Here is a 19275-nt window from a genome sequence, read left to right as displayed (position 1 = left end):
CTCTCTTTGCCTTTCTACAATGTTATGAGATAGCAAGAAGGCCCTCACCAGTTGCCAGCACCTTGATCTTGGATTCCCAGCCTCCAAACGCAATATAAGCCGATACACTTCCATTTATTATAAATCACCCAGTTTCAGGTATTATTTTATGGCAGCACAAAATGGACTAAGACACAAAACAATTCTTAAAACAAGTCCTTAAATGAATCAATCATTTGTGCAAAGCTATTGATGAGGTGACAGTAAGAGAGCAGCGTAAAAGTTGTTAGATGTCCTCAAATTAGAAATGTGTTAAAATCACATTAGAAATAATGCTGCTATTAACAACAACAAAAAAGCAAAGTGAGACTATGAATAATAAAACGTGTTTTGCAATGTTGGAGGAAGATGTAAGATTTGCAACACAGCAATCTGTATAATTGCTATGGCTTGAATGCTTGTGTCCCCTCCAAAATTCATGTTGAAACTTAAATTCAGAATGCAACATTATTCAGAGGTGGGCTTTAGGAGGTGATTAAATCTGGAGCTCTCAAGAATGGAATTATCAATCTTATAAAAGTGTTGGAGGGAACTAGCTAGCCCTCTTTTTGCTCTTCTGCCTTCTGCCATGTGAAGACACGCCACAATGCGTCATCTTGGTGAGAGAGAAGGCTCTCACCAGATACCAAATCTGTGAGCCCTTGATCATGAACTCCCCTTCTTCTAGAACTGTGAGAAATATGTTTCTGTTCATAAATTACCCAGTCTCAAGTATTTTGTTACAGCAGCACAAATGAACTAACACAGAAATTGACACTGAGAAATAGGGTGTTGCTATAACAAATACCTAAAAATGTGGAAGCAGCTTTGGAATTGGGTAATGGGTAGAGGTGGGAAAAGTTTTAGGGTACATGCCAGAAAAAAGCCTAGATTTTCAGTGTTTAAGGGCAATTTTGGTGAAGGCTCAGAAGAAGAGGAGAGTAGAGAGAGCCTAACTCTTCTTATAGATTATTTAAACAGTCATGACCAGAATATTGGGGGAAATACCGACAGTAAAGGCCTTTCTGATGAGTTCTTAGACAGAAATGAAGACTATCTAATTGGAAACTGGAGGAAAAGCCATCCTTATTACAAAGTGGTAAAACTTGGTAATTATGTCTGTGTCCTAATATTTTTGTGGAAGGCACAATTTAAAGGTGGTGAACTAGAATACGTAGCAGAAGAAATCTCTAAGCAAAGTGTTCGGGGCGATGTATTGTGTTTCTTGACTGCTTTTAGTAAAATGTCAGAAGAGAGAAATGGATTAAAAATGCAATTTATAATCAAAAAGGAAGCAAAACCTAAAAATTTGGAAAATACTCAGCCAGGTCAGATTGTAAATAAAAATTGTGCACCAGAGAAAACACCAACAGTTTGTCCAAGCAACTATGTGATAAGGAGACTCTTGTAAGATAAAAGGAAGCCAGGTGGTCTTCATCAAGACAATGGAAGAATAATCCCAAAGGCATTTTGGAGCTCTTCCAGACTGTCACCCTCATCACAGGACCAGAGTGTGAAAGGTTTGAGGGCAGAATAGTTTCAATGGAGGAAACCAGGGCACGTTTGGGGCCTCAAGAGTCAGCTTTCTTCATTCTGGTGCAGTGCTCTTTGGCTACCCCAAGTGCTGGTCAAGCAGGTGCAGGAGTGACTCAGGATGCTGCTATGGAAGTCAGAGGTGGTAAACCTTGGTGGCATCCATGTGGTGCCAATTTTGCAGGTGCGCAAAGAGCACAAGCTGTGAAGGCATGGTGACCTTTCCTCTAGATTTCAAACGATGCCTTGGAGAGCCTTGGGGCCAAGAAAGAGAACTACCACCGGGGTATGGCAGCACAGAGTCCCCAACTAGAGCAATGCCTGATGGAGCCATCCCTGAAACCCCATAGCTGTAGTCAGCAGCATGAAATGCCAGTGTGGGAGAGCTGGAGATGCTAGACCCCAACTCCATAAATGCTGCTGTGTGGTCTTTGCCAAACAAAACTTAGAAGATGGGGCTTCCCATGGCCTGGTAGGGGCCGACTCCTCCCCAGTGTGACCAGAAGTCAAGACATGGAGTCAAAAAGTATTCTCAAACCTCAGGATTTAATGTTTTTTCCTTGTTGGATTTCCAACTTAATTGGGACCTATAACCCATTTCTTCTTGCCTATTTCTCCCCTTTGGAATAAGAATATCTATCCCATGCCTGTCTCACCATTGTATTTTGGAAGCACAAATTTGTTTAATTTCACAGGCTCACAGCTGAAGAGTAATTTGCCTCAGGATGAATCATGCCTTGAGTCTCACCCATATCTAATTTAGGTGATATTTAGATGAGACTTTGGACTTAGAGTTGGTGTTGGAACAACTTAAGACTTTAGGGGCTACTGGGATGAAATAAAATGTATTTTGTATGTGAGCAAGACATGCATTTTGATGGGCCAGGAGCAGAAGGCTATGGTGTGAATGTGTCCCCTCCAAAATTCACACTGACACTTAAATCCCACAAGGCAACATTATTAAGAAGTGGGGCCTTTAGGAGGTGATAAGTCATGAGGGTAGAGCACTCATGAGTAGAATTAGCAACCTTATAAAATTGTGCGTGAGAACCAGCTGGGCTGTTTTTGCCCTTCTGCCTTGGGAGGATGCAATAGTAAAGCCCCATCTTGAAAGTAGAGAGAAGGCACTCAACAGATGTTAAATTTCCAGCATCTTGATCTTGGCCTTCACAGCCTTCAGGATTGTGAAAAAGGAATTTCTATTGTTTATATATTACCCAGCCTCAGGAATTTTGTTATAGCAGCACAGACTAATATAATCATGGAATACTACTCAGTAAATAAATAAATAAATAAATAAATAAATAAATATTAAAACAGTAAATAAATAAATAAATAAATAAATAAATAAATAAATAAAAATTAAAAGAAGCCAAGTTCTGGATAAACAGCAAAAACATGTTGAGTGAAAGAAGTCAGATATAAAAGACCACATGTTGTATGATTCTGTTTATATGAAATATCCAGAGAAGAGCCAGCAAATTAGTGGTTGCCTGGGACTGATGATGGGAATGTGGTGGTGAAAATGTTCTGAAACTAAATTGAGGTGATGGTATATATCTCTTTATGTATATAACTTTGAATATACATGAGAAAATTATTGAATTTACACTTAAAATGAGTAAATTTTATGACACATATATTATGTCCCTATAAAGCTATTTTAAAAATCAGTGTATATTTGTGAACACTCACTATGGCTTCTGGGAACAAGAAGCACATGGCTCAATTATGACAACCATGAAGAAATAAATAATCAATGTTTACTTTCCAGAAGTTCCTTTTCTGGCCTTTTAAGATAATCTCCTTATTTGTCTAAGTTATGTAGCATACATATTCTATTGTCTTTATGTATATATATATATTTTGGTACAGTCAAGAATAAGCTTATGAATGGTTAGGTAGCTGGGTAGGTACACAGGTAGAGGTATCAAGAGACAGAAGAGAGAAAGGAAGATACATGTCATCATTATAATTGTTTACAACTGTTGTGTGTGTTTATTTGCTTTTTTCCTTTTTCTTTTTTCACTTCAGGTGTCCAAAATGGCCCAGCAAAATCGCCCTCGTTTTATGCTTACAAATTTTGTGTGAGCTGCCAGACTGTAAACATACTTAAACCAATGAGTTGATTCACAACAGTTTATTGGCTCAGCTGCCCCTATGGAATATTGCCAAACTAATTATGAGAATATTCAAATGTAGTGTAGTATTACCAAAAATGGAATTGTATAACACTTCTGTGAAGTCAAGTTTTAAAATTTTATTTAAAATAACATATGTTTGAGAGTGTAAACAATTTTTGCTTAACTTCTTTATACTTCACTAGAGAACAGAGAAGAAAGATAACATATATTTTTAATGATTCAAATATTGAGTGCTTGCTTTTGCTTGAGTCTGCATTAAAAGCCAATCTCTGATTATAGTTAAAATGTATATTTCTTAATTCAAATATATATTTTCTAGACCTAAACTACCAAAAAAGTCTCCTACTGTGCTTCCAGGTCTTTTGTTTGTCCTTTTAACATAATGTACTCATAAGGGCAGTATGCATATTCTTTAAACACAGCTCAACCTCAGGTTCAAAAAGCTGCGGGATTCTCACTGTTTAAAGAAACCTCTATAACCTGTAGTTTGATAGATTATTATAATAGCTGCCAACAAATGAAGTCTTCATATGTTCTACAAACCCTTCTTTTGCAATATAATATTCCTGTACCACCCGTCAAGATATGAAGCCTATGTCTTCAGGTCCTTCAATCTGAACTGGACTAATGACTTGCTTTGACCAATAAATATGACAAAAGTGACATTATGTGGTTGCAGATGCTAAGCCTTAAGAGACATTGCAGCTCTTTTTTCTCATTTACTTGATACCCTGAGACCACCACACTGTGAAGATGGTGGTACAGTCTACTAGAGGATGAGAGGCCATGTGGAAGAGAACTAAGATGTCCTACTTGGTTCTCTTCCAATTGCCAGACATAATAGTAGGGCCATCTTACATCCTCCATTTCTCCTCAGGCCATTACTGAAGTTGAAAGAGTAATTACAGGTAAGACTGGCAGAAAATCTGCCCTGGAAATCAACCACAGAATTTTGAGAAATAACCAACTGGCTATTTTAAGCCACTAAGTTTAGGGGTGTTTTGCTATTTAGCAATAGATACTTATGTGTGTATATATATATATATATATATATATATATATATATGAATCATAATATCATTTGAAATAGTCAAGCACTAAAAGCAAGTAAAATAGGCTTTACTTTTCCTAGTAACTAGTATTTATAACTCCAGCCTTTGTTTCAGGTAGCAATATTTAAATATAATAAATGAAAAATTGGGGAATTTGAAATGCATTTGATTTACTTATTGAAATTCATTCTACATAAATAATGTACAAGTAAATAATAAACTAAAAACTTGTCTTTTATAAAACAGATTGCATATTCCAATATAAGATATATTTATTTTAGTCACATTTCATTCTGAAATGTCTATGTCAATAACGTATTTCAAAAGTTTTTATGATTAACTTTGCTACCATGTTGACGTACAAATCAAATGCTTGACTCATAATCCGATTATGTCACAGTGAATACTGCATGCTCTAATACAAAGTTCAGTCAATCAGTTTAGTACATACTAAAGCATTCGGACAACTGTCTAGGCTATGTTTTATGGAAGAAACAAATTACTCAATATTAGAGACAGAATTGCCTGTAATAGGTATACAATCTGGACTCCATTGTTTCTTTCACATTAAGTTTTACAACTACTTCCCTTTTTATTATCTTGTTTTTATGTAAAAAGTCACCTCCTCAAAGAGTTTAAATTGTTTAGAGGGGAATTTTGCAGTAATTTGCACTAGCTTATCACATCCTAAAGGTAGAATGTTCACACTATTTAAGAAAAAACTGTCTTCAAGCCTCATAAAATCCTAAAAAATTCATTTAAAAAGTATTTTTAAAATTACTACTTCCGAGTTTTTATTTTACAAAATGATACTAAGACATGGAGAAGTTTGATTTAAAAACAGAGAACAGACTATTCTGATTCACATTATATAGTCATAGCATCATTTTCTGATACCCATTATAGAGTACCTATATACAACATGTGGAAAACATTGTTTAATTGCATATTCTTTTGGTTACCGGCAACACAACTGAAGAGGTTTCAAAGATAATAAATATAAAGACTTATTTTACTGCTCTGTGGTAATTATTCTAGTAAAATATATCTTTATATATAAGCTATCTCTTCAAAAAGTATTCAGCTAATTGTAGGAAGGAAGAGAAGAAAGTATGCCTTCAGGACAGGTAGATACACAGACAGTTGATTGTTACCTATATGTTATATAAGAATTAAGGCAAAGACAGCTTTAGAACTGATAACATACTGGATTTGCCTTATGCACAAACGTTAATATTACACAAATACATATTAGTTATTTTACCTAGATCTGTGAATCTTAAAACATGCTACGTAAAGATTTGAAGCAATACAGTGATAATCAGGCACTATAATATAGGTATCTTGTTTCATTCACATATGTCTTTGGAGCTATTATTAAATGAAAACTGTCTCCTCTCTTTCATCAAAATTAATGAATTTTGGTGAGTTCTTATTTTGTGTCTGTACCCAGAAATAATTTTAATGATAGGCAGAGATTTTCTGATAAATTAAATACAAAATGTGCTCAAATACAGCACATTCATAAGCATAATATTCTATTTTGCCTTATCATAAAAGAAATGCATCTTTTCAGTCAGTTACAACCAAGTTAAACAATTTAAATTATATATTACATTAAAAGTGGCAAAAGAATTTAATAATGTCTCATTACAGCATAAATAACCATAGTTGGTGGATTTTAGTAAATATTTTGGTAGGTTTACATTTTCTAGTAATCAAATTTAATATTGTTTTGTGACTGGGAAATGTATATATATATTTATATACATAAATATATATGCATATATATTTATATATATTTATATACATAAATATATATGCATATATATTTATATATATTTATATACATAAATATATATGCATATATATTTATATATATTTATATACATAAATATATATTTATATATATTTATATATATTTATATACATAAATATATATGCATATATATTTATATATATTTATATACATAAATATATATGCATATATATTTATATATATTTATATACATAAATATATATGCATATATATTTATATATATTTATATACATAAATATATATGCATATATATTTATATATATTTATATACATAAATATATATGCATATGTATTTATATATATTTATATACATAAATATATATGCATATGTATTTATATATATTTATATACATAAATATATATGCATATGTATTTATATATATTTATATACATAAATATATATGCATATGTATTTATATATATTTATATACATAAATATATATGCATATATATTTATATATTTATATACATAAATATATATGCATATATATTTATATATTTATATACATAAATATATATGCATATATATTTTTATATATTTATATACATAAATATATATGCATATATATTTATATATATTTATATACATAAATATATATGCATATATATTTATATGTATTTATATACATAAATATATATGCATATATATTTATATGTATTTATATACATAAATATATATGCATATATATTTATATGTATTTATATACATAAATATATATGCATATATATTTATATGTATTTATATACATAAATATATATGCATATATATTTATATATATTTATATACATAAATATATATGCATATATATTTATATATTTATATACATAAATATATATGCATATATATTTATATATAAATATATATGCATATATATTTATATATATTTATATACATAAATATATATGCATATCTATTTATATATATTTATATACATAAATATATATGCATATATATTTATATATATTTATATACATAAATATATATGCATATATATTTATATATATTTATATACATAAATATATATGCATATATATTTATATATATTTATATACATATATATGCATATATATTTATATATTTATATACATAAATATATATGTATATTTATATATTTATATACATAAATATATATGTATATTTATATACATAAATATATATGTATATTTATATACATAAATATATATGTATATTTATATACATAAATATATATGTATATTTATATACATAAATATATATGTATATTTATATACATAAATATATATGTATATTTATATACATAAATATATATGTATATTTATATACATAAATATATATGTATATTTATATACATAAATATATATTTATATACATAAATATATATGTATATTTATATACATAAATATATATGTATATACATAAATATTTATGTATATTTATATAAATATATATTTATGTATATTTATATACATAAATATATATTTATGTATATTTATATACATAAATATATATTTATATATATTTATATAGATATATTTATATATATTTATATAAAGATATATTTATATATATTTATTTTAGATTGCAAAAAAATTTTTAATTTAAAATGTTTAGGCAGGGGATATATGATAATAAACAAAATGTGTGTTACAATTAGGTAACTACCAAAACCAAGTATTTTAAGAAAGCTTATATATATATATTTATATATTTTTATAAATATTTATCATATATATAAAATATATAATATAAAAAAATATATTTATATGTTTATATACATAAACATATTTTTATTTATTTTTATTAATATATTTATATACATAAACATATTTTTATTTATTTTTATTAATATATTTTTATTTATATATTTTTTTATTTATATATATACACAAATTTTATATATATATATAAGTTTTCTTAAAATACTCGGTTTTGGTAGTTACCTAATTGTAACACACATTTTGTTTATTATCCTATATCCCCTGCCTAAACATTTTAAATTAAAAAATTTTTTGCTATCTAAAATGTAAAAAGAAATCAATATCACACCATGTTCTATTTATAATTTTTGCTTAGTTAATACATATCAAAGTTACTCCAATTCATTTATAGTCATTTACTTTCAAATGAAAAATTGCAAATGAATATCTTTTTAGTATAATTTCTCCATTGCAAAAATACCTATAAATTTTAAATAATAATAAAATCATTTATATACACTAACAGGTGCTATAAAATTTTACTTAAGTATTTTGTAATGGAAAAAAGCTACCTAACATTATAAAAGTTAGTCACATTTATTCATACAAATAAATTTATTAATGTTTTACTAGCCAAGCATTGTACTGGATGTTACAGATGCAGGTATCAATAGGACAAAGGTCTTTCACCCAGTCTGGTAAAAAAAGAGCCTCTAGAATCTAAAGTGAATGATTATGACCTCACTTTACTATTACTAATAATATCATAAATTAATAAATATGTTTTATTTGCTGAGTGCTAACCTAGGTAAGTTACTCAAACTTCATGCTCCTCAAATGAAAAGCAAATATATTAATAATAATATTAACTTCCCATTGGCTATAATGAGAAATAAATGAGCTAATGCTCTGTGAAATGTCTGGGATAGAATAAGTTTCAGTGAATTCAGTAGTAATTTTGTTATTTATTTATAGCCCCAGAATGAGAGAAATAGAATAATAAAAATGAATCAAATATATACACAAAAGTCTTATAAAGCTTTTGTTTCTATTTTACAAAAAAATAAAATATTACTGCTAATGATAGAGTCAGGGATTATAGAGAGAGAAAGTGGTGATAAGAACATAGTGTTTATCCCTCTTTCCTAAGGATTCACTAACAAGTTTATTAGCAGCAGACACCATCCAGGGATTAATGAGTAGCTATAATCTTGTCCTTTCTCAATGCTGCAAGTCCCAAGGGTTATGGAAGTGGAAATATGGGCGATCATAGAAGGCTCCAAAAAAAGAAGAGTTAGGCAATTTGCAAAGTAAACCCATAATCTTTAACTATTTGCAAAGAATAGTCATGTTGAGATTAGTTGACCTTTGGAGGGTTGACTGCCATCATTTACAGAAACTGACAACGAATTCTTGGAAAAGCAGTCAGGGAAAAAAGATTAAGCACTATTTCAGTGCCAGTATGTCAACATCAGGCTAGTGACTTGTTTTAAAGGATTACTTATCACTGAGATTAATTGAATAAAAGGATTTCATTTGTGATTATATAAAAGACAGTGTATCTGTATATCCTATATGTATATATTTATACAATTCACTAAGTTATGTAACTAATATCATGATACGTTAACATTTAAGACCTAAATTTTAAAACAGTAATATTTTGAAAAAAATCAAATAGAATTTTCTCTTTTTATATTACTTAAAACATATATTCATACTCACTATTAAGATTTAAATGGATATTTAATTTTATATGACTTAAGAATTTTATATTTTGTGAATGTTAAGTATACCTATTTTTTTAAAGTTTATGCACTTTAGGAAGCAGATAAATCTCGCCATTCACATATTTATCTTTTTGCGTAACTGTGGTCAATATTCACAATATTGAGCTTAAACTGGACTTGGGCTTTCAAAACTAATTCACATAGTAATTTCTGCCTTACCGTGATTTAGTTTTATATGAATGTCCACTTTGGTTAATATCTGTTTTAAAGAACACTGCCGCAGAATAAAAATCCTTTAAGAATTGTTATAGGCTGGTATTCTAGTATTTTTTTCTAAAATTCAGGTAAATACGTGTTTAAATTATGAATACTACAGAACAAAATGACAAATGGCTAAATTTGTCCTTAAACACTTTTTCAGAACTTGATTACAACCAATGTACAACAGAAAATACAGACATTTCCTGGGGAATTTCACATACTTTAATAATTCCAGAATTATATGAATAGAAGATTGAATACATGACTAGAACCATGTGAAACAAATATGCCCCTTGACAAGTAGATTGTTTTATGTGGTTTTCAACAAATAGTTATTGATTTTCCAAATACAACCTACAGATAGTAGGGGATAAAGGCAATGGTTAATAATGACATAAAGTAAGAAGTACTACAGAAAATTTTGCAGGTAGAAGGTAGGAAAATATTTCCCTTTTGGGCATGCTGAATTTAACATTCCTATTAGATATCCTCCATCCATTTGGATTTTGTATTTTATTAATATATACCTGTAGCAAGCCATTTCTTACACTCCTTGGTTTACATCCTACTTGAACTTGTTTACAGTTCTAATCTTTTCAGTTCCAAAACAACAGTAATATGGACTTGTTATTAAAAGATATATAATAACACATGGACACTGGGAGGGGAACATCAGACACCAAGGCCTGTCGGTGGGTGTGGGTCAAGGGGAGGGAGCGCATTATGACAAACACCTAATGCATACGGGGCTTAAAACCTAGATGATGGGTTGATAGGTGCAGCAAACCACCATGGCACATGTATGCCTATGTAACAAACCTGCACATTCTGCACATGTATCCCAGAATGTAAAGTAAAATAAACTAAAGACATTCAATAAGGATACAAAGAAAGTCTTATATTATCCTACCCCTGTCTACCCTTGAGGTAATGTTTAGTGTCTTTTTATTTGTTTAATATTTTGTTTGGTTTTAATTTTTAATTTAAATGCACTTATGATTTTATCCTGGCAATTTATTACCACAGGATTTTTAAACCCATCATTTTAAAGTGAACTTTGTCTTCAGTTCTGTATTTCATTGTATGTATATGTTCCTTGAAAATCCAATTTGGCAGTAAATATTAAGCAGATACAAGATTCTGCAGTCAAATACATTTGGCAATTCTGGCTTAGGCATAGTTTTTTATCAAATGACATTTCACTTTTTTTATTGCACTAGTATTTATTGTGTATCTCTGAGAATTGATTAATTTTAAAGGATTTACCAAACATATCTGCCAAATATTTTGGTTTATACAGAATATTTCAAAGAGTTAGGGTTTCGTGGAATAAACCTTGAGAATGTGAGCCTATAATTTGTGCTTTGTCTTAATAATTTAAAATCACAGTTTACCTTAATCATAAAATGACTTGGGTAACTTTTATCTTTGTCTATGATGTGGATTACACAGCCCTGGAGTAACTGTTCCATAAAGGAATTTAATAATGAAACTGTCAGTTCCTATTTTTTTTTTGTTTTTTCATGGATATCAAAATATATAACTTAAAATACAACATTTAAAAAATTCTCCATCTCTACCCTTCATCTCAATTTGATTCTACTTAAAAACCCATAAGTTTGCATTTTGGCATGACCTACCATTCCTTCCACAGATCCAAAAAAATCAATATGCCTCACTAAGCATCTCTTTTACTGAGTTCCTACAAATCTGAACCTTGAGAACTCCTGACAAAGTACAGTCTATACATACAGACCCACAGCAGCCAAACAAAGCACGAGATAAGCACAGAAGCTCCCTCATCCTGCTCAGAAAGAAGCTGGGAGAAGACAGATTTCTTTCCTAAGTACTGCAATTATTTTGAAATGTGGCTCACCAAATTGAGCATGCCATATGGAAAGGAAGACTCAAAACTGTAACTCATTAAAAAAATTGACATTCCACCTTTTTGTTAACTGAAACCGTGTTAAATCTTATTAGGAATAATTTTAGTTAAAGAAACTATTTAAACACCTATGAAACATCTTAACCACATTAACTGAAAAGTATTAGGCCCCATTTTGCAGTATCTAGATTCATGGCATATATCATAGCTGGCCTTTCATTTCAGATTACCCTTAAAAATAAAATATATATATATATATTTAAAAAGTATTCACTTCTTAAGTCTCATTTTAACAAAATATTCTCCATTTTGAATAGCTATCTTAATTTATATATTTTAAAATCTACTCTTTTTTTTCCTTTTTTTCTTTCACCTAATGAAAGAAGAATCACCAAGGTGTAAGACAGAAATTATCTAAGGCTGTACCAAACAGAGTGCTAAGTGTTCTTTCTTATATTAAATATTTCAATATTGTCCACATTGTCCATTGCCAGTCCTATAGAATATACTTCTTTAAACAAAATTATGTTAAATTGCTATTTATTACATTTTATCTTCTTTCATCATTAATGATTAAAAAAAATAAAAGCATCTGCTAAACAATCTTTGTAGAGTTTTTATAGACTCAGCCTGTGGGTTATTACTATTATGTATACAAATGAAAGTGGGAGGGTTCTGTTATTAGTAGGAAAGATGGAGCTTTTAATCATGTAGTGTGTTGTTCTGTTGAATCCTTAGGTCATGTGCTGTACAAAGTATCTATTCATATCCATTCATAAACATTTATTAAGAAATACATACTGTGCCTTAATGTAAAATGTATTTCCCACTGTGAATTGTGAAGGAAGTAGACAAATAAAGAGACAAAACAATGGAATAAGAAGGATGATTAAAGTAGATCAAACCAGGTGAAAATAAGGAGACAAAAGCACTGTGGTCAAAGGCAATCGCATAGTACAGTCAATAATCAAGAAAAATCATCACTTTCGTCTGGAAACTCCAATTCTATGAAACTCCAACATTAAGCAGTTAAACGCTTATTGGGAAAAAGAACAGTTCTGCTGGATCACCGACGGAAAAGCTATTATAAAATTATTTTCACGTTTTTAGAACAATATCACATAAGACAGTAAATAAAGGCAACCTGGTACTTAATCACTTTACCTTTCTACTAATAAATGAGAACACTTTCAATTTATTACTTCTGCTTCTTGGAAAACTTATAGGATTTTCTTCTCCTGAAAAATGTGAGATAAAAGTGCTTATACTTTTATATTTGCTCTGTTGCAGATCATATGCATTTGAAAAAGTTTTGTTCTCCATTCACCTATTTATTGAGTACTATTAAGTGTCAGGCACAGTACTTAGTTTTGGCAAAGACACTGGTATGTAAAAACCAGCATGACTGCTTCCTTGATGGAACTTAGAGTTTAGTGGAAGAGATAGAAAATAATAGCTAATGTACATGTATACAACTACAGAAAGAAGAGGCCCCAGAGTTATGACTTCCGTTCATAGTGGAATTTGACCTAAGCAGGTGGTTCGGACTTCAATGCAAGAGTCATGCTTAAAATAAAAATGATGTCAAGCTTTCAGCCTTTATTCGGTAGAGAAGGTTAAGCATTCTAGATTGAAGGGAGGTTAGCATGATGGAGGAAGTAAAAACAAAACAACAACAACAGGACTCTGAAGCAGAGAAAAAATAAATAAAAATGTGAGATGAGACTAAAAACATAGGGAGAATAGTGTTCATGTAAGAAATTCAGAACAAATTAACACACTTTGCCTATACACCAAGACACGTGGAATATTTTAATAAGTATTAAGTATATGGTAACACAATCATATTTGTCTATCACAAAGGTCATTTTGTTGTCATGAGATGAATGGTTTGGAATAGAGCCAGAGGGAATATAGGTAAGCCACATATATATATATAGCTCTTGCTATAAAGAGGTTATGATCATTTAGATAAATAAGGTGGTGACTAAGAAGTACAGAAGTGGATAGATTTGCAGGGTGTTTAGGAGGTAAAATCTATGGGATTTGTTGATTGTGTATTCTGTAACAAAGCAGGAAGTGTTAAGAATGCCTCCTACGTATCTGGATTGCTCAAAAGAATGAGCAGTAATTGCTATCTCAGAGATGGGGACATTTTGGGAAGAAATACAAATTTTATTTTGGACATATTTAGTTTGAGGAATCTAAGAGGAAATGGAACAAAAACAGTTGCATTTAAAAGTTGTAATGAAAGCCATAGTAACTGACCTAAGACTATTTATTTGGTCATCATTTTCAAGTTATTTTGGGGGCATATTTGTAACCACAAATGTAAAGAGGAAAAGTTGAGGCCTCAGCTTGATTCTCCTTGCCCTCCACAGCCTTGCAGCTAAACATTATACATTAAGAGCAAAATCTTAGATGAAACTCCATCACATAAAATAGTTATTAATCCCTATTTTGTAAGATCAAACAGGATTACATATTGACAAATACATGGGAACAAACACATGGGAAAAAACAGTTCATACCACAAAAGTATGAAAATGTACTAAAGGCAGATTCAATAATCAGCTTGTGGAATCAGGTGACCGAAGTTGCTGTTAAATGGAAACAGGTTTGAAAAGGTTCCCTAAAGGGTTAAGCTACTGTGCTCTCCGTGTTCTTATAATCCAATTACACAAGGGCAGAGGCAAACAAACAATATTTTCTTGCCAACCTCATGTCTTGAAAGATATTTCTAATTCATCTTATGTTAATTTGAAAGGATTTGGGCACAGAACTATTGACACTTGAAACTAGCAATAGTTGGTACCGGTTCCTGATTAGAGTTCTTCACAAGCTGATTAGCCATCCCTAGACATTAATTTGCATGGACACATATCATAACACACTACCCATACTGCTATATTTATAGAATTACAGATAATATAACTAAAATGTAAGATATATTCCCAAAAGAAAAATATAAGAAGAAATGATAAAATTAAAAAAGGGCCTAGAAATGATCCCTGAGGAACTACATCATTCAATGATGGCTTACAGAAGAAATGAGCTTGCAAAAAACATAAGAGAGAGAGAGAGTATGTGTGTGTGTGTGTGTGTGTGTGTGTGTATACCTATGAAGTGTATGTGTGGGTCTACAGGTATGTATCACATGACCACATGCATGTTCATAGCCTCCATGCACATGTAAATATTTCTTCATATAAACTTTTGTGACTTTAATATTAGAAAGAACTTACACTGGTTTTCTGAAGCTCATTGTGATATCAGAAATCCGTTTCTAAATATACCTTTACTCCCTTCCCAGTAATACAATAATACAAAAGGTCAATCGTTCTAAGAATTATGTTTCCCTTTTTCCTTTTTTTAAGGCTTAACTTTCAAAAACAAGCAAGCATAATGCCTATTCTGCTTTCCTTTGAATTTATATTTCGTCGTCCTCTCATCAGTTTACCTTAAAAAAAGGGAATTCTTGATAGGAAAAGTTTCAACATCGTGACCAGTTAAAAACAAATTCTACTGGTTATAAAGAAGATTTAATAAAATTTTTCATCAAAAACTCAACTGTAAAATGCATTACTCTGGTGCAGTATGACCATAAACAAAAGCATTTCGAGTAGGGCAAATGTGAGTAGATGAGGCCAGTGAAGAAAGCAGGGACAAATTATAAATTATTTCATATACAACACTAAGATATTTGCATTACCCTGAAGACTCTAACAGCACAAATGAAGAATTTTAAGCAAGAGAATGAAATCATTTGGGTAGTGTTTGAGGTCATCAGTAAATCAATATCTACTGATACTGTGAGTGGTTCCTACTGCCCCAAGCAGCAAATATATTTACACTAAACTATTAGTCTCAGGCTGAAAATCACTTTAATACTGCCCATGAAAATCACCCAAGTGAATTTATAGCTCTAACCAGAGCAAATAATAGATACAGAAATGCTACTAAATTCAGTCTAAAAGGATTTTCTAAGTTGTGAGCCCTTTATTCTCTACAACCTACTTTTCTTTTTGCTTAAATTTATTTTACTTATCTCATTCAGCCCTTAAAAGTAAAGTGTATATCCAAGAAATAATATAGAAATATTAGCTTACACACTATTTCCATTATATGTTTAAAGATATGTTCACAGAGTTGATAAAAATAAAATAATATATGTATACATCCCATCTTCTTTACTATCAAGAAGTTAGTAAGATTAACACTCAATTTAAATGTCCTTGCACATGTGAAATATGAAATAGGACCAAATAAATATCAGCTAATTTAAACGATTTGTACACATTTATTGCATTTCCAAAAGAATATCTTGCTAGCTGCTGCCAGATAACAAGACCAAATAGTCTCTAGTCAACATTTTCTGGAAATTAAATGAGGCACAAAATAAGCTTTGTTTTATTCTATCAGAAATGGTCCAAATGTAACCATTAAAAATAAAAGAGAAAGTACAGCTTAACATGTCTCTTCACATTGTAAGCAATGAGAATTACTCTCACAATAAGACTGACTCTTATTTTTATGTAACTACTTATTTGAATTCAATTCTTAAAGTGTAATATTAAAATGTCATGTTCATCAACAGAGAAACTTTGTCATAATGATAGCCCTTTCAGTTTCATAATAAGCTCTGCTTAAAATCAACTGAAAAATTTCTCCCTTCTAAGAGATGGTTAATGAACTTATATCCATTTCATGGACTATAATATTCATAGATAATTCTGTAATATACAAACATAACCATATGTGAGTAACAACACTGTTGAAAGGAAGCTGAGCAGTCCATGAGCATTCAACTAACCTTTCTATCAATGGTACATTTAATTGCTTATAAGCTAGTATCAAATACATCAGTATCTTTACAGAATGGCCTCTTAGACCAAAAAAAAAAAATTACTGCAAATTACAACTGTTTTCCTGATCAATGATATTTGTTCAAAGAGCAGTGTCAGAAGGTCAATGACACATTCTAAACTAAAGAAAGTTACTGGAAAACATAGTCTGTGTTAGCATTAACCTAATGGACATTGCTCTTATGACTTTAATTTTTAGAAAATTTGTAAAAGACTTAGCATATCAGATTCTTTAAACTCAAGGAGATTAAGGTAGGCAATAATATTGCAATTAAGATGCTACCATTCAATAAAAGCTTCTACTCTGTATTTTTTTCAAAACACATGACAAAAAAATTAAGCAAAAGATAGATTTCTTTAAATCCAACATGTACAATAAATATACAATTCTCTATACTTTTTCACTCCATGAGACGCATTCAACTAAAAATAACATTTAACGGTCATTATTCTAATTGTCTTTATCTTCATTCTTAGCAATTATCAATGTCATAGAATAACAAACCCATGATGACACTGATGAAAAGTATGGAGCAAGCTGTGGAACCACAGCTTACTGGTTGGGAATAACTGAATGATCTAGTCCAACTCGTTTCTCTAAAGAAGCAGCATCTTAGGGCAGTAAGGGTAAAAATCTTGACCAAGATTCACTCTACTTATAAGAGGTAGCCCTAGAAATACAATAAAGCTTTTCATCAATTACCCCCAACTTTGTGGAAGTTAAATAAGCCTTCTCTGTGAAATCTTTGAAATTAGACATATCCTCATTTTTGAGATATATCAATTAGGAAGAGAGCCAGTTACCTTCAAGTACTTTGTTTATTCAGGGGCTGTATTCTAAGTCCACATTTAAAACCTAGTGAACTAAACCAGTAATAGTTATTAAGCTACTAATTAACTAAGACAAATGTTCCAAATAAGATGAAATTTAACTAAGCTATACTGTCTTTCCTAAGTGAAAAATTTGTCTACTGTGTCTTTCTTCCACTTATGTAATGTAAAAGAACTCACTTAATATCACTCTTTACTACCACCTGTCTTTACCCATTAGAAATGTAGATCTATAAAGTTTTGATCCCTGTTTTAAATATTTGTTGCAAGGTTCAAAACATGGCTAGTATGAAAAGAATAATATAGTTCATTAATTGGCCTTCATTGTTAATCGCTTTGGATGAAATTGAACTTAAAGTAAAATCACTGTTTCACTGTTTCATTTTTTCTTTCTCTTTCTTTCCATCTTCAATGAAATATTTTGCCTCAAATGTATGATAAAAACTCAGTTTCATTTCCAGAACATATTTTATGTTATCAAAAGAAAAAAATTGTGATACAAGCAAATGATCGAAAATAATGGAAAACATGTATTACAGAGCAGTTGGTGGTAGATGGTGTAGCAATATTTTTAAGACCCTGAACTGAGTTGTCAAGAAAGATTTCTTTAAGTATTTGACATATAAGCCAAGACCTAAAGGAGGCCGAAAGCTAAGTAAAGAACATACAAGGAATCAGAAACATTTAGTTCAAAACCCACACGTCAGGAGTCATCATAACATCATCAAGGAACAAAAAGAAAGCTGTGGTGAGGAAGCCTATTGAAGGAGAGAAAGTACGATGTAAGTTGGGGTCAGAGAGATAAGCATTATAAGGGAGCAATTATGTTGAAGACAGACCAGATCATCCAGGCAAGAGATAATGGAGCATAAAAGGAGTAGTGACAGTGCAGAGCTGGATGTAAAGATTTGGGAGGTAGAGCCAATAGGGCTTGTCAATGGATTGAATACTCAGTGTGAAGAAAGGGGAGGAGTCCAGATATGCCAAGTTTTTTTCACTTCTTTTAAGGGATAGGGTGAATAGTGGAGTAACTGACAGAGAAGATAGACGAAAAAAGTTGTCTGGAAAGACAGAAGAATTAACAACGTTTTTTTGGACTGCTGCAGTTATCAGCTTCTAGATGATCTTGAAATCCGTCTACCTCTATGAGCATCTAGGCAGATAGAGAAGTCAGGCCACCGAGAGCAGGAAGAGCCTTGAAAACTTTCTCTCTAACTCTTACCAAAGGTCTGGAAAGAGAATGATATTAGGAAAAGTTAAATGAAAGTGTAAATTATTCTTCCACTGCTCTATGTTTTCTAATGGATCTCCTAGGATAAAGTTGAATCTTGGAAAACACCATAATTTTCACCACAACATGTCATCCCCTGAAAAAAGAATTGCTTTCAAACTACTGATAAGGCTTCAATGCATGAAAAAGAAGGCAGAGCATGGTCAGAGAAACCCAGACTCATTTCTGA

The 19275-nt window shown here is 30.6% G+C and overlaps 1 protein-coding gene across 4 annotated transcripts in view; it reads right to left on the bottom strand.

Annotated features, from left to right (window-relative positions):
- KCNT2 (potassium sodium-activated channel subfamily T member 2) overlaps positions 1-19275 on the bottom strand; it is a 390920-nt gene that overhangs the window by 210693 nt on the left and 160952 nt on the right. The gene's annotated exons all lie outside the window — the stretch shown is intronic.

Source organism: Pan paniscus, chromosome 1, assembly GCF_029289425.2.
Source record: "Pan paniscus chromosome 1, NHGRI_mPanPan1-v2.0_pri, whole genome shotgun sequence".
Lineage (NCBI taxonomy): Eukaryota > Metazoa > Chordata > Mammalia > Primates > Hominidae > Pan > Pan paniscus.
Note: the sequence above shows the minus strand (reverse complement) of the source record. Positions and strands in the feature narration are given on the sequence as shown.